The following is a 20557-nucleotide window of genomic DNA, read 5'->3' as shown; positions in this document are numbered from 1 at the left end:
TGACAGAATAAAAAATGTCTCCACAAACAGAACTGACCTATGACAATACAGGTGACTGTGTGAGTAAGGACAGATACAAGACCTGCAGCAGAAATCTGTTCTGCCTAGCAACAGGACACACCAATCCTGAAAGACGAACTTATCAGATAGGTCAGTTTACAGGTGAACTCTGTCACATGGCCAGATCAACTCCCTGGTGAAGATGTCACAAGGCCAGATCACGCCGAGATCATGCGCAAGAAAGATTACTCTCTAATGTGGGGGTCCAGCAGGCCAAAGTGAAGAGACCCCATTTTGTGCTCCTGCTTGACTCTGAATATCTGGCTTTTAAAAACAGCATGGGAGAGTGGCTCAGGAGGGCGGCAAGGAAGAAGACCAATTAACACCATCAGAAGACAACACCCAAGCCATTGCTCCCTGCCTCCTCTCTCCATTCCAGCGGACAAGCTTCAGTATCCTGGAGGGCACTGCACGAATGGTGAACTACAGCATCTTTCACAGCTCAGCAACAGAGACCTCTCCAGTGGTGAGACAAAGTATCTTCTCAAATTATGGGGTCAGTTAAATAAGCTTATTAATAATATCCTAAGTCAAGGTTATTTTGATATGTATTGCTCTGAGTTCACCTATAACTGCTAAGCTTTATTCATTAAAATATAACTGTAGTATAAATTTCTTACCTAGCATGAATTGTTTTATTCTAAAGTAGTAAATCTGAAAGGTGAGGTATGAGTCAGACGAACTGAACGAAATCACTGTGAACCTGGAAGATGTAGTAGGCCAGATTGACAAACTAAAGAGTAGCAAATCACCTGGACCAGATGGTATGCACCCTAGGGTTCTGAAGGAAATAAAAAATGAAATTTCTGATCTATTAGTTAAAATTTGTAACCTATCATTAAAATCATCCATTGTACCTGAAGACTGGAGGGTGGCCAATGTAACCCCAATATTTAAAAAAGGCTCCAGGGGCGATCCGGGTAACTATAGACCAGTGAGCCTGACTTCAGTGCCGGGAAAAATAGTGGAAACTATTCTCAAGATCAAAATCGTAGAGCATATAGAAAGACATGATTTAATGGGACACAGTCAACAAGGGAAGTCTTGCCTAACAAATCTGCTTCATTTTTTTGAAGGGGTTAATAAACATGTGGATAAAGGTTAACCAGTAGATGTAGTGTATTTGGATTTTCAGAAGGCGTTTCACAAAGTCCCTCATGAGAGGCTTCTACGAAAACTAAAAAGTCATGGGATAGGAGGCGCTTGTCTTTCGTGGATTACAAACTGGTTAAAAGACAGGAAACAGAGAGTAGGATTAAATGGTCAATTTTCTCAGTGGAAGAGGGTAAACAGTGGAGTGCCTCAGGGATCTGTACTTGGACCGGTGCTTTTCAATATATATATATATAAATGATCTGGAAAGGAATACGACTAGTGAGGTTATCAAATTTGCGGATGACACAAAATTATTCAGAGTAGTTAAATCACAAGCAGACTGTGATACATTACAGGAGGACCTTGCAAGACTGGAAGATTGGGCATCCAAATGGCAGATGAAATTTAATGTGGACAAGTGCAAGGTGTTGCATATAGGGAAAATAACCCTAGCTGTAGTTACACGATGTTAGATTCCATATTAGGAGCTACCACCCAGGAAAAAGATCTAGGCATCATAGTGGATAATGCTTTAAAATCGTCGGCTCAGTGTACTGCAGCAGTCAAAAAAGCAAATAGAATGTTAGGAATTATTAGGAAGGGAATGGTTAATAGAACGGAAAATGTCATAATGCCTCTGTATTGCTCCATGGTGAGACCGCACCTTGAATACTGTGTACAATTCTGGTCGCCGCATCTCAAAAAAGATATAGTTGCGATGGAGAAGGTACAGAGAAGGGCAACCAAAATGATAAAGGGGATGGAACAGCTCCCCTATGAGGAAAGGCTGAAGAGGTTAGGGCTGTTCAGCTTGGAGAAGAGATGGCTGAGGGGGGATATGATAGAGGTCTTGAACAAGTAGATGTGACTTGTTATTTACACTTTCGAATAATAGAAGGACTAGGGGGCATTCCATGAAGTTAGCAAGTAGCACATTTAAGACTAATCGGAGAAAATTCTTTTTCACTCAACGCACAATAAAGCTCTGGAATTTGTTGCCAGAGGATGTGGTTAGTGCAGTTAGTGTAGCTGGGTTCAAAAAAGGTTTGGATAAGTTCTTGGAAGAGAAGTCCATTAATGGCTATTAATCAATTATACTTAGGGAATAGCCACTGCTATTAATTGCATCAGTAGCATGGGTTCTTCTTAGTGTTTGGGTAATTGCCAGGTTCTTGTGGTCTGGTTTTGGCTTCTGTTGGAAACAGGATGCTGGGCTTGATGGACCCTTGGTCTGAACCAGCATGGCAATTTCTTATGTTCTTATGTCTGAGAATAAAAAGTCTGATTCTGAGATAACAGCTGTTCTTTCCTGGGTTTCTCGGATCGTGTATAAGGTAAATAAGTGATAATCTTCAGTAGCACTGTCACTCCCCAGACAGAGAGAGAGAGAAGAGGGAGCAAAGCAGAGTGTAACCCTCAGGCTACAGGATACTCTTAGAATTCCTTACAATACTAGTGAGAAAAATGCACAGATTAGGGTAAAAAAGATGAATACATATAGAGAGAAAGTCCAAAAACAAACATAAGGCAAATAATCCTATAAAGTGCTAAGGAGGAAAATACATAGAATAGTTTTACAAAAAAGCACTCATGAAATGATTTAACAGAAAAAGACCTAGAAAAATATTTATGTATACAACATTTTTATTATCATCAACAGGATTACTCAAATAGCTTAAATATAAATAAAATACAATATCTATAAAAACAATTTTGCATTCCAAATACCTACAGTGATGAGACTTCCCAATGTATACTCCTGTTGAACTTTTACAAAAAAATGTCCAAATATAATATCCATGAAAAGTCCCAATATGTAGGTACAATTCCCAACAAAGAGATTTGCTTCAGAAGCACTTATAAAAAGTCATTCAGAATTATTCAAAAGGTAGATACAGCATCTGGGATAATGCCCTTAAAGATCTTTCAAACATATCCAGAAATATAGTTGATATAGCATCTAAGATAACCCCCTTCAATATGGGTGATGTCTATCAGTCATGTATACATACACACACACACACACAATTTCATAGAGGTCAATATTCAGCCAGCTGTGTCCAATTAAAATTATCTGAATTTTCTAGGTCAGTGGTTCCCAACCCTGTCCTGGGGACCCTCCAGCCAGTCAGGTTTTCAGGAAAGTACATGCAAATGTTCTCTCATGCATATTCATTGTGGACATCCTGAAAACCCGACTGGCTGGGGGATCCCCAGAGCAGGGTTGGGAACCACTGTTCCAGGTAACTATCTGGATATTCAGCCTGAAACCACACCAGATTAATAATCAGGCTCAAACTGTCCAGGTAACTTTAGGACTATTTATCCAGAGTTACTCGGGTTACTTTGAATAGCACTGCCTGGAGAAAGTGAAATCATGTCCCAGGGCACCCCAATGCCACCATTTTTGTGCAAGTAAAATTTGGTCTGGATAACGTTTTGGGAGCAGGGGAAAATATTGAAACCTCAGGTTTGACTGCTATCTTCAAAGGTTGGTAGGGCAAATCATGTAATAGTGACCTTACAGTTATTCAGATTTTCCAACCGAACTAAAGTCTTTAAAAGAAATATCCACATGAAAGTGGGAAAACCTGTTAAAATACAATTATCTGTTATAAAGACTTTTTTTGGCAAGTTTTTTTTTTTACTGGTAAGAAGCACAGGAAGAAGCTTGAATGAGACTAAGTGAGAGGGGGTAGAGAAGGGGAGATGAAGACTTGGAGGCGGTAGCAGGAACTGAGTAAGGGGACAACATTACTTTGTTAAGGAAGAGGGTGTGTGCAGGGATTCAGAGATTGGGGGGGGGGGGGGGGGAAGAGCACTGGTACTCAGGGATGGTGGGAGAGACCAAGCATGAGATGAGGAAACTCAGCGATTGGGTGCAGAGTATAAGACTGGCTGGGGATATGAGTAGTAGGGTGAGAGGTGTGTGTGTGGCTAGGGGGTCAATTTGAAAACATATAAAAAGGAGGCCCATTCACAAAAGTTTGCTCAGAGCCACATAAGTGGCTAAAGTAGCCTTGGATGCAAAACTGGAGGAGGAGGAGTGCCGGCCAAGGCAGGCAGGATAGAGAGAGAATGACTGGAGGGATGAGGAGAAAAGCGATAGAATGGATGGAAGGAGGGAGAATTGGGAGACTGAATGCCTGGAGGGAGGGGGCGAGAGTACCTGCAGGGAAAGGAGAGAATGGATGGTGGGAGAAGAATGCCTGGAAAAGGGGGATGAAGAGGGGAAACAGACTGATGGGACTAAGGAGGAGAGAATGTCTGGAGGAGAGAGGGAGAGCCATCAACAATTTTTTGCCCGGGGCACCATTCACCCTAGAGCCAACCCTGATATCAGGTAAATGGTGTGCTATGTTTAATATTAAGAATATTCCAGCAATAGCAGATTGAACGGGGTATAAATGTTAGGAGGGTTCTTACATATTTAAAATATTTATAGCCCACTACTCTATAGTTTGAAGCAGGTTACAGAAACAGATAAAACAAACATTACATCGTTAAAGTAAACCAACTTACATTGTACATTTTTCAATGAAAATGCAAACGTTCTTCCCACCACACACTGAGATAAGCAGTATTAGAGTATAAATGGTGCTCCAATGAATATTGGGGTGGATTCCTGAGGCTTTGTTCTAAAGAGTTTGATGAGATTTTTGGTAAGACACCAAGGGGCGGTGTTCCTGTCCTGCGGTTCCAATAGTTATGTGAGGAGAGGAACCAGGAACATCTAACCACTAGAAGCAAGTGGAAGGCTTGTTAGGAAGCTCTCCTGCTGAGTGGTACTGTGGAAATGTTCAAGGAGGGCTTTATACTGCTCGCTGGGCTCAGAAGTGACAAGCTCATTGGGAAGAAGTGTGCGGTGCCTCAGACCGAGCCTGTGACCATTTTCCCTATATTTGTTGGATTTGGGGGTTTTGTTTTGCCTGAAACTGCCCAATTTTTCTTCAGTAAACTTTCTTCTGTCTAGACTGCATGCTTCTGGTATGGAATTTTATTTTCCCTAGTTTATCTGGTGGACTCTCCAGGTTGGTCTTGCAAGAGCATTCCTGCCCATTCCACAGAATCCAATGTTGTTGTTTTTTTCCAGGTCCCACTCCGTGCAAGTGGATCAGGGCTCTGCACAAATGGAAAAGTGGCCTCCTCCCCTGTGGAGGGGTTACACGGTCTTGGAAGGCATTATATAAAGCTAGTTTATGATGACAAAACAAACTCCTTCAGAGTGGTCATTAATTAGCAGAATCAGTCCTGCCCATCAGAATATTTGATTGAAGATTGATAGAAGTTAGAATAAGTCTCCAATGAAACTAGCTGTGGGGTCCCATGGTAGTCCTCCTATCCCTCCCCGCTATCCATCACTAGCAGTCTCTGATGGTCATGGTCCTGCCCGGGAAATGCCAAACAGCAAAACACACAGCTGGATCTACCACAAGAACCATTCCCAGTCTGACAAAACCCAACATACTGCATGTGAATGCCTGCAGAAGACCACAAACCTCCAGCCGCTTTGTTTGTATTCCGCAATCTTTCGATTACATCCCACACACATTTGGCATAATGCTGACTATGCTATTAGCTGAATTTAAAAACTAAACAAAACAAACCAATATTAAAATGCAAAATGGGTCCATTCCAGGCTGCTTGGGGGATGGAGGCAGCACAGCTGCATTCATGTTCAATCATGTCACAAAGTAAAGCTCTATGCCTGGAAGAAAAACCCTTTGTAAGTCAACAGCTTCTCAGGTCAACTAAACTCTTGGAGACAGGCATAAGAACATAAGGAATTGCCATGCTGGGTCAGACCAAGGGTCCATCAAGCCCAGCACCCTGCCTCCAACAGAGGCCAAACCAGGCCACAAGAACCTGGCAACCATCCAAACACTAAGAAGATCCCATGCTACCGATGCAATCAATAGCAGTGGCCATTCCCCAAGTAAACTTGATTAATAGCCATTAATGGACTTCTCCAAGAACTTCTCCAAACTTTCCTTGAACCCAGCTACACCAACTGCACTAACCACATTCTCCGGCAACAAATTCCAGAGCTTTATTGTGCGTTGAGTGAAAAAGAATTTTCTCCGATTAGTCTTAAATGTGCCACTTGCCATCGTCATGGAATGCCCTCTAGTCCTTCCACTATTCGAAAGTGTAAATAACCGAGTCACATCTACTCATTCAAGACCTCTCATGATCTTAAAGACCTCTATCATATCCCCCCTCAGCCATCTCCTCTCCAAGCTGAACAGCCCCAACCTCTTCAGCCTTTCCTCATAGTGGAGCTGTTCCATCCCCTTTATCATTTTGGTTGCCCTTCTCTGTACCTTCTCCATCGCAACTATATCTTTTTTGAGATGTGGCGACCAGAATTGTACACAGTATTCAAGGTGCGGTCTCACCATGGAGTGATATAGAGGCATTATGACATTTTCCATTTTATTAACCATTCCCTTCCTAATAATTCCTAACATTCTGTTTGCTTTTTTTGACTGCTGCAGCACACTAGCCGACGATTTTAAAGTATTATCCACTATGATGCCTAGATCTTTTTCCTAGGTGGTAGCTCCTAATATAGAACCTAACATTGTGAAATTACAGCAAGGGTTAATTTTCCCTATATGCAACACCTTGCACTTGTCCACATTAAATTTCATCTGCCATTTGGATGCCCAATCTTCCAATCTTGAAAGGTCCTCCTGTAATGTATCACAGTCTGCTTGTGATTTAACTACTCTGAATAATTTTGTATCATCCGCAAATTTGATAACCTCACTCGTCGTATTCCTTTCCAGATCATTTATATATATATTGAAAAGCACCGGTCCAAGTACAGATCCCTGAGGCACTCCACTGTTTACCCTTTTCCACTGAGAAAATTGACCATTTAATCCTACTCTCTGTTTCCTGTCTTTTAACCAGTTTGTAATCCACAAAAGGACATCGCCTCCTATCCCATGACTTTTTAGTTTTTGTAGAAGCCTCTCATGAGGGACTTTGTCAAACGCCTTCTGAAAATCCAAATACACTATATCTACCAGTTCACCTTTATCCACATGTTTATTAACCCCTTCAAAAAAATGAAGCAGATTTGTTAGGCAAGACTTCCCTTGGGTAAATCCATGTTGACTGTGTTCCATTAAATCATGTCTTTCTAAATGCTCTACGATTTTGATCTTGAGAATAGTTTCCACTATTTTTCCCAGCACTGAAGTTAGGCTCACTGGTCTATAGTTACCCGGATCGCCCCTGGAGCCTTTTTTAAATATTGGGGTTACACTGGCCACCCTCCAGTCTTCAGGTACAATGGATGATTTTAATGATAGGTTACAAATTTTAACTAATAGATCAGAAATTTCATTTTTGAGTTCCTTCAGTACCTTAGGATGCATACCATCCGGTCCAGGTGATTTGATACTCTTTAGTTTGTCAATCTGACCTAATTACATCTTCCAGGTTCACAGTGATTTCGTTCAGTTCGTCTGACTCATCACCCCTGAAAAAAATCTCCGGAACTGGTATCTCCCAACATCCTCATTAATAGACACGGAAGCAAAGAATTCATTTAGTTTTTCTGCAATGGCCTTATCTTCCATAAGAGCCTCTTTAACCCCTCGGTCATCTAATGGTCCAACCGACTCCCTCACAGGTTTCTTGCTTTGGATATATTTAAAAAGTTTTTATTATGAGTTTTTGCCTCTATGGCCAACTTCATTTCAAATTCTCGCTTCGCCTGTCTTATCAATGTTTTACACTTAACTTGACAATGCTTATATTTTATCCTATTTTCTTCAGGTCTATTCTTTTTTATGTTGTATATTTGCAGAAATATAATGCACCAGATCCTTAATATATGCTTCCCTCAATCCTGCAACCACCTTTTATTTCCCTTCTCCTAATCCTAAATTTTGTGGTCCAATCACTTCTTCACATTGGGACCGATGCAATACAGTGCACACAGCTGAGCGCACTGTATAACCTGCAGTCGGACGCGGGTTAAATAGGCGCTAATCCACCCCCTAATGCAATAAGGGGATTAGCACCTATTTAAAACGCGTGTCCAACATGGAGTGAATTAAATAGAGCTCATCACCTGCAAATACATGTGAATGAGGCTATTACTCATTCATTCCAAATGCAAAAAAATAAATGTGCGTCTCAGATGCACATTTATCGCTCAGCTATTAACGCCTGCCTGGAGCAGGCGTTAATAGCTGAGCGCATTGAAAAGAAGTACAGAAAAGCAGAGAACCCAGAGGCGGACCTTCCCCACATCCCAACACTGACCGACCGAGGAGAAGTCTGCCTCCCGGCAGTGACAGTCTACCCAAAACTCTCAGTCTGCGAGGAGTGAGTTGTTGAAGTGCCAGTGGGTTGACCTGGCTGTGTGGGGCTAAACACAACCTTAAGGCCACCAGGTTGTGGTCTGAGATACTACCAGTTGATCCAAGAGTGGGACACTCGCTCCTGCCACACCCTAATATAGGTGAAGCTGGAGCTCATTCTCAGATGTTGCTTACACCAGACATCTACCAGCAAGAGGTGTTGTACCGCATCCCTGAGCATTTTGGATGCCTCTGGATTCCTCTCCATGTAGAAGGTACTGTTGAAGTCACCTCCGAGCCCCACCTCCTCGTCGGGGTCCAGGTCCTCTAGGTAAGCCGATTTCCGGTGAAAGAACGCTGACTGTTCAGTCGTGGCATTGGGAATGTACACGTTGATGCATTTAACAGCGCAGCCCTCAAGCCACATCCTCAGGGGCAGCATTCTGCCTGGCATGATGGCCCTGGTGTCCAGCACCTCCGCCTGCAGTTCTTGCAAAAACAGGATGGCCAGTCACTCCTAAGTTGTGGCTGAAGGCCATCCTGCAGTTTCACTCCAGGCACCAAGACGCTTCAGCACCCGAAGTGGTGTGGGTCTACTGTAAAAAGGTCACAGAGTATCCACCGTACTTGAGGGTGGAAAGCACTCAGTGTATGTGGAATCCAGTCCCACAGTCGTTGGTGGTAAGGGTGCAGAACATCAAAGCCATTCGGATACACGCATGGTCAGCCCTGTCACAGAGTCTCCCAGAGCGTGCATGGCTACTAACCAACTTAGATGTCCCCCAGGGGATGGTGGATCATGAATGTCTTGGAGAGTGCCCACTTTGCATTCAGCCCCTCAGGCCCACTCTGCTCTCTCAGCCATTTTAAAGTGATGTTACTAGAGTGAGGGCTGTGGCTTTGAAAGGGAGGAAGGGGCCAAGAAGCCGCCGGGCTCCATGCCAGCCTGCGGCCCTCTTTCCTCAGCCACTCGCACACTCTCTCTCACCTATCTCCCCCATCTACTCAGCTCTTGAGACCGAAGTCTTGGAGACCGGGATCATCCCCTGTTCCCACTTTCTTGGGAGAGGGCTCTCCAGGAAAGAGAGCCTCTCCCACGCTCTGCTTGGGGGCCTGTCCCCTCTCCCCACTCCTCCTTGGCTCTGGCCCGAACACAGTGCCGGGCCACCAGGGTTTAGGTAAGGGTGAGGGAGGGGCAAATAAAGAAACAAGGGACAACGGGAGGGATAGGATGGGATAAAGAAAGGAGGGATGGGGCAGGGTTTTTTTTGGCAGGGAGGGGATGTCAAGGATTTCTCCCCCCTCCAAATCAGAGGGAATGCCTGCAAGGGCTGGGTCCATGTCTTTCACCTGGGGGTGGGGATCTTGCTGAGGTGGGGCCTCGGTTTGAGGCCGGGCCCCTGAAGTCACTGAAATCACTTCCGGCCCTGGTGAGCTGGTGTCTACCAGGGCAGTGGGAGTCTGGAGCTGCAGTCCCTCTGGCAGAGGTGCCCCCGGCAAGAGGAGGATCCCCTCGGGTTGAGGGTGCCCTGTTTCCTTCGGAGGCACAGTCTCCTCTGCGGTGGGAGGTATGTCCCTCCCTATCTCTCCCTGACCCTCAGGTCCATCTACCTCTCCACCTGGCAGATCCACAAGTTCCCTGCCCCTTGAGGGGGGTGCTCAGGGAGGGCCTCAGGGCTAGTCCCTGGGGCCAAGCCCAGCTCTCCGCCCTGGTCACCAGCATCAGGCACCAGGGGTCTATTTTCCCTGCCCACGACCTCTATGGATGCTGCTACTTCTTCAGTTGGTAGCGGACTCAGGCGGGTCGGAGGGGGGGTACCAGGGCCACCTCTGGGTGGGGCAGGGCTCCCTACTGCTCTCTAGTGGAGACAGAAGAGATGGGAGAAGGGAGAAAATCCCTACTGAGGCAGAGACCCTGGGCTGTCTGTTCTGGGATCCAAGGCGGCGGGGATTACCCGCCCCTCTCCTGCCATTTTGGTAGGAGGGGTTGATCCTCCTTGTCTGTGTTCTTTTCTGGAGCTGGCAGGGGGGGGGTCCCTCTTGGGTGGCACCTCTGCTTCGCTTCCTATTTTCCTTTCTCCTAGGAGGGGCAATTGGTACCTGGACAGGTGATGGATTAGGAAGGGCAGATGTATCTATCCACTCACCTTCTCCACGTGAGCAGTCCCAGGACCCCGTTAGTGACCCGGTTACCTCCTCTTCCCCCCCTCAGGGAGATGCAGCCAGGCCTGCCTCCGGAACGAGGTAATATGCCTCAGTTCCCACTCTTGGTGGCCTGTAGGGAGCGCCAAGATGGAAGACGTAAAGCCCCTGAGGCCACCGCGATGAAATTTTTAACAGAGCGGCTGGGAGGAAGGGCAGCACATTGGACAGCACGACCCGTGTGCTTATCCCCATAAAGGGTTCAACCCCCCCCCCCCCCCCTACCACCAGGCCCTTCTGGACCACTTTATTCACCGCCCGATGTGATCTAACAAAAAGGATGGTCTTTCCATGCATTTTGCTAACAAACCACTTGTCTGGGGCCTACCGATTTTGCCAGGGCGGCGCTATAATGCAAAACATTGGGGGCTGCCAGCATGGGACTATCTCAGATAGTCCTGACATTCCTCTGGCAGCACACCAGGAGGGGTCAATAACTGAGCCTAGTCCCCAGGGCAGGGGGAGGAGAACTAGCAGCAGCCATCGCACATGTCCAGGTAGAGCCAGGAAGGCGCCAATGGTGCCGTTCCCATCTCACCGAGTTCCAGTTCCTTTTTTAGCCTTTAAGATGGCTGGCGCGTGACGACAGGGACGCCCCCTGCGCTTACAACTCTCCGGGGAGGAGGGGTGGAGGGTGATCTTGACAACGGCAGCTGTATGCATGGTAAGTGGGGCAGTGGAGGTGATAGTAATGCCGCTCCTGCCTGGCTGGGGGGGGAGGGGGGGGCACGATGGCAATGCCCCCTTCACTCATGACTCTCCAAGAAGGAGGGGTAGGGGTGGAGGTGGCGGCTGGCATCACCCCAGCCCCTACTGACTGGCTCTCCCCAGAAGAGATATGTGAATTAATGGGCGTTAGTTTTCTTTTTTTCTTCCCTGGAGGTTTCTCCGAGGAAGAAGGAGAAGGGGTTTTGTGATGGGCTTCACCCCTGTACTAGGGTGAACAGGGATGGCTCGAGGTTTACCTCTCGCCGTACCTCCCCCCTTGCCCCCTGGCACCCAATGCGGCCGGGGCTGGGCTGGAGTGACTGGGGTGTAGAATCCGGTGACACCCCCCCACTGTTTTTCACCTTCTTCCCTGCCAGCAAAGGTGTGCCTGGGAGCAGCTGGTGTCCCTCCCGTGCTCCCACCTTCAACCTTGGTGGGGGGGGGGGGGGGGGGGTCACAGGTTTTGGCAGAGGTAGGGGGGAGGCATGAGAGAAGATATTCTCCTTCATTCCAGGGACTGGCTTGCTAGGTTTGTTAACTGGAGGTGCTTTGTCAGCCATGGTCTCCTTATGGACAAAAAGACTGAACACAAGGGGTATAGGAAGTGGGGCTGCAACCAAAGAGGGAGGTAAAACTCTGGCCTGAGGGGGACATAAGAAAGAAAAAAAGGAAAAGCAAACTCCTTCTCTCACCCTCTCTACTACTTCCCTGAAGGCCCCCTTCTGCCTGACACACTGAGGAAAGCCGAAAGTAATCTCCCTGGCAACGGGAGCCTTGCAATTAGTGGAGCTGCTCTGCCGCTGGGAGTAGCTGCAAGCAGGGCCGGGTGAAATCAGACTGCCAGCGATTTAGACGGCGATTAACCTAGCAGTGAAGGAAACTTCTGAAGTGTGCAAAATAAACCCTAAAAAATCAACACCAACATTACAAAAGTCAATGCAGGGCAACTCAAAACTATAACCTAATGAACTGAGGGGTGCAGGTTAGTAGGAGGGGGAGGCACAGTGTTTGGAGGGGTGGGAGAGGACTGGCTGGATTCAGCCTTCTCACCCCCTCCAGATTACCTTGATGTTGGCAAGGCTCGCTGGCTTGCAGGGCTCCCCCCCTTCACTGCGCCTCCTAGCCCCGGAAGGATTGCTATGCAGGAAAAACAGACGGTAGCGGGGGAGGAGGAACGAGTCTCTAACCAAAAAATAAGTGACTGAGTGTGAGTGTCAAAAAAAAAAAAAAAAAGGAGCATGAATTGCTGCAGCAAGCTGATCGAATCAGCAAAACCCCCCTTCTGTTGGGGAAGAGCTGAGCGATTGCCTCTTGCTGTTACAGGACAAAGAATAAAACTCGGAATCAGAGCTTGGAAGAGGGGTCAACGGGCTCCCCTGCCATCCTCTGTATCTGTTTCTTATTTACATTCAGTATATAATTACCTCTTATCTACCATTATTTCCTGTGCCTATATGCCATTGGACCACTATAAACAACATGGTCACTTTTGCATCATATTTTTGTTTTGTACGCCGCTCTGTACATTTATGGCACTTTCCAATTCCAGATGGCAGCATCGACTGCAACTCCCAGTGCTATGTTAGAGATGGACCTAGTTGTCTGCACTGCATGGGATCTATATACAGTGCTGACTGACCCTCTCCAGGCAGCAGCATCTGCCTTTCCTTTCTCGCCCTCTTTCGACTTCCGCTGGGAAGTCCCTGAACTCTTCTGCCCGCACTTCCATTAATTCCCTTCCATGACCAGTTGTAGCTGACAATGGTTTCCTAAAGCACTTTGACAGGCTTAGTCTTTGGCCACAGATAATAAAGTTTTGTCTAAAAGTACAGGACTTTGAGCGATTAATGGAACAGAAAACCGAAAAGCCCTTGTTGCAACAGCCAGCTTTCCCTGCAGCAGCTAGAGTTAGCCAGTCGGTAACTTTTCACCCAATTCCACATCAGCAACAAAGCGAAAAAAAAAGTGGCAAAAAATAGCGCGCTCTCTGACCTGGGGGAGGCGGTGGGGTTGGGGAGCGCCTCCTGCTCCCTCTCCCGGGATCGCTGCCTTGTTCCGAACTGGCTGCAAGTTCCGTTTCGGGAGATTTCCGACAGATTGTGTTACTCGCTTTCTAGATATCCGACTCCCTCTTTCTGAAACAATCCCAAACTTTCTCTGGAATTTTTACATCACATCCCCCTTTCGAATGGGAGGATGGAGACCGGGAGGAAGTAGACAGAGCATTTTGCTCCTTCTTAAAGGAACAGTGCGCATAGCAGTCGGGAGCTTGTCGTCTGTGCTCTGCTTCAGAACTAGAAAAACTCAGTGGCTTGGACTGGCAGGGCGGGGGCGGGGGAAGGTGTAGCTAAATGCTCTTCACATGCGGGAAAGTTACCGGAATTTGATTGAGGAGTCTTTAAGCATTAGGGGGGACTTCCAGGGGCTGAAAATGTTGAAAGAGATTCCAGCAACATGCAGAGAAGGTAGGGGCTGAAAATACAAACCACAAAGCCTAAGAATCCTAACGTGCTAAAAATTCCAGGAAATGTTAAGATTCTTATATGTTGCAGAGTAAGCATTAAAGGAAACTAAAAAATAAGATGCAGGCATACAGGCTGAATGAAGAATTGTCTTGTACCCCCTGTTTTCCATTAATCACTGAGCCCTTCTTAGTTATTGTGGGGTAGATTTTAAAAAGCATTTACTCGAGCAAAACTGGTTTTTGCTCGAGTAAATACACTTTACTCAAGTAAGTGGGCTTTTCAAAATTGCTACAATATATGCCATTGAATTGTCCATAGGATTTACTCAAGTAAGTGCACTTTACTCGAGTAAATAGCTTTTGAAAATTGCTACGATAGTATGTCACATTTACATGCGTAACTCCTTTGAAAATGACTCCCTGTGTGTATATGCCAGAACCCTAGAGGGAGTGCAGGGGCAAGGGCCAGTCAGCCAGAGTGGGTCTCCCATAAGATTGAAGAGCAGAGCAGTGGGGACCCATGTCCCCCCAAAGACTCTATCAAGCTAGTTCCCTTTCCCTAACACCAAGACCCTGGTCAAGCACTCCCCCTTCCCCCACAAAAAAAACTCTCATCAATTAAGCCCTTTCCTCTTCCTTCCTCACCCCACCGAGAACCAATCAAATCCTGGTACCTCCAGCCCCCCCCCCCCACAAATGATCACATCAAGCACTCTCCACCCTGCCTCCCCAGGTCTAGCCCTCCAGGCATCTATTTCATGCTGAAAAATCAACCACAAAAAATACCAAAAAGATTAGCCAGGTGAAAAAATGCAAGCAAAAAATAGGGTAGATTTTTAAAAATACGCTCACACGTCCATGTGCGCGCATTTTAGAAGAGGCCCGGCTGCATGCGTAACCTCTGTTACGCGCACAAGAGCCAGGCCTCAATGAAGGGGCGGTCCCAGGGGCGGGGAAAAGCTGGAGGCCACCAGTACAGTGGCCATTTGCCGCTGTGCTGGGGGATTGCCTGCCAGCAGCCTGCCGGCAGGCAATACTTAGTTCTGAAATGAAAAAATGTACAAAAAGTAGGGCCTTCCGAGGGGTCTGGGAGGAGAGGGAAAGAGGGAGGGAGGGGAGGTAGGGGAGGAGAGGAAACTGGCTGTTGGGTTTCGTGGACCCTTGAGCTGGCTAGGACAGGTGATGGCGCACTGTGTGAGGACCCACAGTGGAGGTCGAAGCCGGGAGGCGGCACAGGGCAGGAGACCGGTCAAATCTTCACCACCGGAAGCCCGAGGTCCCCCCAGGAGGAGCCCGTGAGAACCCGAGCCGCTTGGACTTAGGCGGGGCCTCCTGGACGTAGCGGAACAGGATACCGAGAGCATGTTGAAGTCACGGACTTCAACTTGCGGAATAGAAGCTGAAGTCAGAAGCCAGGGACGGAGCCGAAGTCAGAAGCCAGGAACACAAAAAATAGCAACTAGCAACCTCTGGGAAGCAGAGAGAACCTTGTTGCAAGGCAAAGAATCAGGCAGGCCGCAGGGTATAAATCCCTGCCGGCGTCTGACGTCCTTCGGGGGCGGAGCTCCAGTTTCCCGCACTGGTCCCTTTAAACTTCGTGCCCCAGTGTGCATGCGCCTAGAGGGACGGAGCCACCAACCGTCGGCAGCGTCTCCCTCGCAGAGGAAATGCCGTGCGAAGAAGCCAGCCAGGCCTGAACAGGCCTCAAGCTCGCTGCTGCCGCTGCGAGGTGTCCCGGGGTAGGGGGAGGACCGGCCCGCGGATCTCCATGGGTCAGGCACACAACACTGGCAGAGGTCCGATCTCGTCACCGCACGTAAACTAGGGAAATCTACCCCCCTCCCGCGCGTGCTGACCCGGATTTTATAACATGCGCACAACGGGCAGCGCGTGCACATTTGGACGTGTGTGCGTATTTTTTTAAAATCTACCCATAATTGTGGTGTTAACCTAGAATGTGAATGTGAACACCCAACATGTGATTGTTGACCAAGAATATGAATGCTAATATTGTAAACCATTGTGATCGTCATTTGGAATGACGGTATATAAAATTCCTAAATAAATAAAATAAGTAAATACATTTTGTCTTTAGCAATTTGGTCAACTTTTTCTTTAAGGATCCTGTGGAAGAGCATTGCTGAAGATCAAGATAACATTGGTGATGATACTTTCTGGTGCATGTTCTATATGTTTCTTTTTCTCTTTGTATTTCAGTTGTTGGTTTGTCTACTTGTGGTGAATGTGGATACAAACTCCCAGTGGTTGGAAGAAAGGGATATAGGGTTGATGTTCTGGATGTATGTATGGGTATGCATGTTGTACGGATTACTGTTCTAATGTATACATGTTCTGGTTCTGAGCATCTAGGCTGGGAGGTGCTTAAGACTAATTAAAGTTTATGGATTCTGCAAAATATGTCTTCTAAGGTATCATGGCTAATTTCAAAATTCTTTCTCATAATGTTAATGGTATCCACTCTTCCATTAAGAGAAAGAAGCTTCTATTGTATTTTACAGGAAACTCACCTCACTGATTCAGAGCACTTGAAATTAAAATGTGATTGGGTTGGTCAGTGCTTTTTCTCCTCTTTCCAGTAGTCTGTGTAGAGTGGCTATTCTGATTCATAAAACTTTGCCATTTCTATTGGAGAAAAACATTGTTGCCACAGATGGGTGTTTTCTTCTAATTAGTGGTATGATTTATTCCAAAAAATGTGTTTTCTGCAGTATCTATGCCCCAAATGTTTATAATCATAATTTCTATACTAAAATAGTCACTGTCCTAAGACAATTTTCTTCACATCACTACATATTGGGGGTGACTTTAATTTAGTAGCAGATGCTCAATTGGATACTAAACCCATATACAATATGGGTTTGGTAATGTAAAAAGAATGAAGGTATTTTCTTTCTCCTCGATGAACTCCGTCTTGTGGATGTCTGGAGATCGCTCCACTGTTTTGCCTCTCTGTCGTGGGCGACCGCGACCGCGATCCCATACTGAGTCGCGGCGTCAGTGCCGCCACAGCAGCGTCGGGGAAGGCGCGGGGGTCTGGCTCCATTTCGTCCCCGCACGCCGGCTCGGGTCCCCGCGGAGATTGCCGGCGGGGGAGGCGCCCCAGGCCTCCCCTCGCAGCGTCAGGACGCTCTACAGCCGTCCCTGGGAACAAGATGGCCGCCCTGCCCTTAGGCGCGAGGCCGCGCCTCCTCTGTGAATTTAAAGGGGCTTCACCCTCTAAATTGGCTTCACCTGCTACTAATGGGCTAGGCACAGGGGAAGTATAAAAGGAGACTTCCTCCGCTCACTCCTCGACTTGGCAACGAGTCTGCTTGCTCCGGTGAATCTCCTGGTACCTCTGGTTCCTGGTTCCTGCTTCTTCTCGGACTTCTTTTCGGTGTGTGACTTTGGACTGGCAAGCGGCGATCCTCTGGTACTCGACCCCGGACTTCCTTAATGGACCATCCATCTTCAAGGGCCCACCTAATTCCCAGCGGCCCGGGTCCCTATAGGCTCCTTCCGGGGGGGGGGGGGCCGCGGGCTTCCAGTGGCGAAGAACCAGTTGACCCTTACAGTGACTTCACGCCTCTTCAACCTCTCAAAGGTCCAGCCAAGTCTCCTGCGGCGAAGATCCAGCCAGTCCCAACTTCTGTTCCACCTCGCTCCCAACGGGGGAACCTGAGGAGCCATCTCCTGAGGTCGTACCAACCTCCCCATCGGTCCAAGGGTTCACGTCCCTCCTGGTCATAACAGATTGCCAAGTCCAAGAACCCGGCAGAGGCGTCTGCCCACCAGGTCATCCCCGGAATGGCCCAACGTTTGATGGACCAGCAAAAAACCCTGGATGCCCTTGTCTCCGCAGTGGAGAACCTGAATCAATGCTTCGAGGCGTTAGGGCCCATGAACCCCACCTTGCCATCTCCGTCTATGGCTCCCGGGGCCTGCTCGGTGATTCGCCTGCCCACACCACCACGCTTTTCTGGGGAACCCCGGTCCTGCAGGGGTTTCATTAACCAGTGCAATATGCACTTCCGCCTGCAGCCGACCCTATTTCCCGACGATGCTACCAAAACCACCTTCATTCTCTCTCTCCTCGAAGGGAAGACAGGGGTGTTCCAATTACATCTAGTGCTGAGGTATGTGCCAGGTTTAAGCAGTTTTATGAAAAACTTTACACTGAGGACAGGAAGGGAGGTTATCAGGATGAGGGGGACTTCTTTGCAAACCTTCAGCTCCCGCAGGTCACGGAGGCCCAATTAACTCAATTGAATGCCCCCATCCAGGTGAAGGAGTTAATGGCGGTTATAAAGGGGAGTAAGCGCCATAAGGCCCCGGGGCCAGATGGCATGAGTGCTGAGTACTATAAGATATTACTCCACCAGGTTTCTGGAGATCTCTTAAGTTTCTTTCAAGAGGCTCAGAAAATAGGAAAGTTTCCAGCAGGAGTAACGAAAGCTTATATCACGGTCCTGGAAAAGCCGGGCAAAGACCTTTCTTCACCAGGAGCATATCGCCCGATTTCTTTGTTAAATTTCGAAGCCAAATTATTTGCAAAGATTATGGCGGATAGGTTGAGTGTAGTCTTCCCATCTCTTATTATGCCTCAACAGGCCGGGTTTGTTAGGGGTCGCACCATCAGTGCCAATCTGACTAAGCTGCTAATTGCGATGGAGGAGAGTCAAAAACGGGGGCGGGGGGCACTGATTGTGGGGTTCGACTCCGAAAAGGCGTTCGATAGGGTGTCATGGCCTTATTTATTTTCAGTACTTGCGAGGTATGGCTTGAAGGGGGAAATAGTACAGAATATTGCTATGTTATATAACAGCCCTCAATCTGCTATATTGGCAAATGGCCAGGTCTCTGCAGACTTCAGATTATATAGAGGCACCCGGCAGGGTTGCCCTCTCTCCCCCCTACTGTACATTTTATCCATAGACCCTCTTCTTCGTAGGGTTGAGGAGGACCCAAGCATATTTGGATTTCAGATGGGGCAGCAGGCTTTCAAAGTCTCTGCGTTCGCTGATGACGTTCTAGTCTTTCTGACCCGTCCGCAAGGGTCACTGCAACGGGTACTCAAATTGCAAGAGCAGTTTGGGGCCTTCGCCGGACTAAAAATAAATACTGATAAATCGGAGGCGATGGCCTTAGGACAGGGCATTTTGGAAAATTGGGAGGGGCCATTTCCACTGAAGTGGGTTAAAAGTGACATGCGTTATTTAGGAGTGCGTCTGACGAAAGACGTGGCCATGTTACATAAAGCTAATATAGTGCCCCTCTTAAAGAATATGGCACACAAATTGCAGCTGTGGTCCAAACTCCCGCTATCCTTGACAGGGAAAATTTTCTTATTAAAAATGCTAGAGTTGCCACGATGGATGTATGTCTTGCAGCAAGTACCGATCTGGTTGACTAAAACAGAGATTTCAGAAATAAATAGGGGAGTGCGGAAGTACTTATGGGGCTCCCATAAAGCCCGCTTGCCCTTGGCTACACTGATGAAGCCCAGGACACAGGGAGGTTGGGCATGCCCCAATTGGAGGGACTACAACCTCACTTGCCTTTTACGGCATATATATGACTGGGTAAACCATACTAGTGTATGTTCGCCGTCTCTTTATCTTAGGGAATGGCTTCGGCCTTATTCGCCCAACAATTTGATCCAAATTCCAAAATCACAGCTGCCCCAGTCGCTCGCTACCAGTTTACTTCTGACCTCGGGGAGGGAGGCGTGGCGCTATCTATGTTTGACAAAATTGGGGATGACTAGTCCGCTCACTCCCTTGCTGACGTTCACTGGTAATCCGCAATTCCCCAGTGGATTGTCATCTCCTATGTTCCACCATTGGGCAGAGCAGGGGTTGGACACGATTCAACAGTTCCTGGAGCCGGGTACCACCACAGTCAAAAGTTTCACCGAGATTATGGAGCAATATGGCATAGGGGTCAGGGACTTCTATGGCTATTTACAGGCCCGCCATTATGTTCAATCGACGGTGGTGGGGAAATTGGAAATCCCGAAAGTGGAGAAATTGCTTGATTTCTTTCTGTTGATAGGGCGCAAAGCTAACTCTTGTGCGTCCTTCTCAAAAGTTCTTAGTAACCTACCACATTCGATGGTTATTATAGCCATTCAAGACAAATGGGCTAAGCAGGCAAATATACCCTTAACGGATGAGGAGATTCTCAGGGCTTTGAAAGGCTGTCATCAGGTTTCGGAAAATGTTACTATGAGAGAGGCGGGATACAAAATATTACACTGTATGTATATGTCTCGAACATGGATGTATGCGGCAAAACTGTGTGATTCTGATATCTGTATAAAATGTCAGGTGGACAAGGGAACTTTCTTCCATAGTTTATGGACCTGTGAAGTCATCCAAGAATTCTGGACGGAGATATTGCAAGAACTGGAGCGGATTCTTGCCCGACATATTCCCCAGGACCCAAAGGTATGTCTTCTTCGACTTTTCCATGAGGAGGAGTTTACCTCCATCCCGGACTATGAACAACAGTTTCTGGATAAGGCGTTGCTGACTGGTATACAAATTATACTGACGGGGTGGATTGTGGCTGATAAACCGCAAGTAGCCCATTGGAAGAACCGACTGACTATGTTGCTTCAATTCGAATTCATGACGGCGGCTGGTAAATCGGAACAGGCACAACATTACTGCCAGATACTGTGGCAACCTTATTGGCAGCAGCT

General features: G+C 47.3%; 1 protein-coding gene across 1 annotated transcript in view; it reads right to left on the bottom strand.

Annotated features, from left to right (window-relative positions):
* The window catches only part of LOC115096694 (discoidin domain-containing receptor 2-like), a 262959-nt gene extending 249367 nt beyond the window's left edge, over window positions 1–13592 (bottom strand). Inside the window, exon 1 of the mRNA XM_029611691.1 lies at window positions 13380–13592. The gene's annotated coding sequence lies outside the window, so the exon portion shown is untranslated. The remainder of the gene's footprint in view (window positions 1–13379) is intronic.
* Between the last annotated feature and the right edge of the window lie 6965 nt (window positions 13593–20557).

The sequence above is a fragment of the Rhinatrema bivittatum genome, chromosome 8, assembly GCF_901001135.1.
Source record: "Rhinatrema bivittatum chromosome 8, aRhiBiv1.1, whole genome shotgun sequence".
NCBI lineage: Eukaryota > Metazoa > Chordata > Amphibia > Gymnophiona > Rhinatrematidae > Rhinatrema > Rhinatrema bivittatum.
The sequence above is the reverse complement of the archived record's forward strand: the minus strand, read 5'-3'. Positions and strand labels throughout refer to the sequence as shown.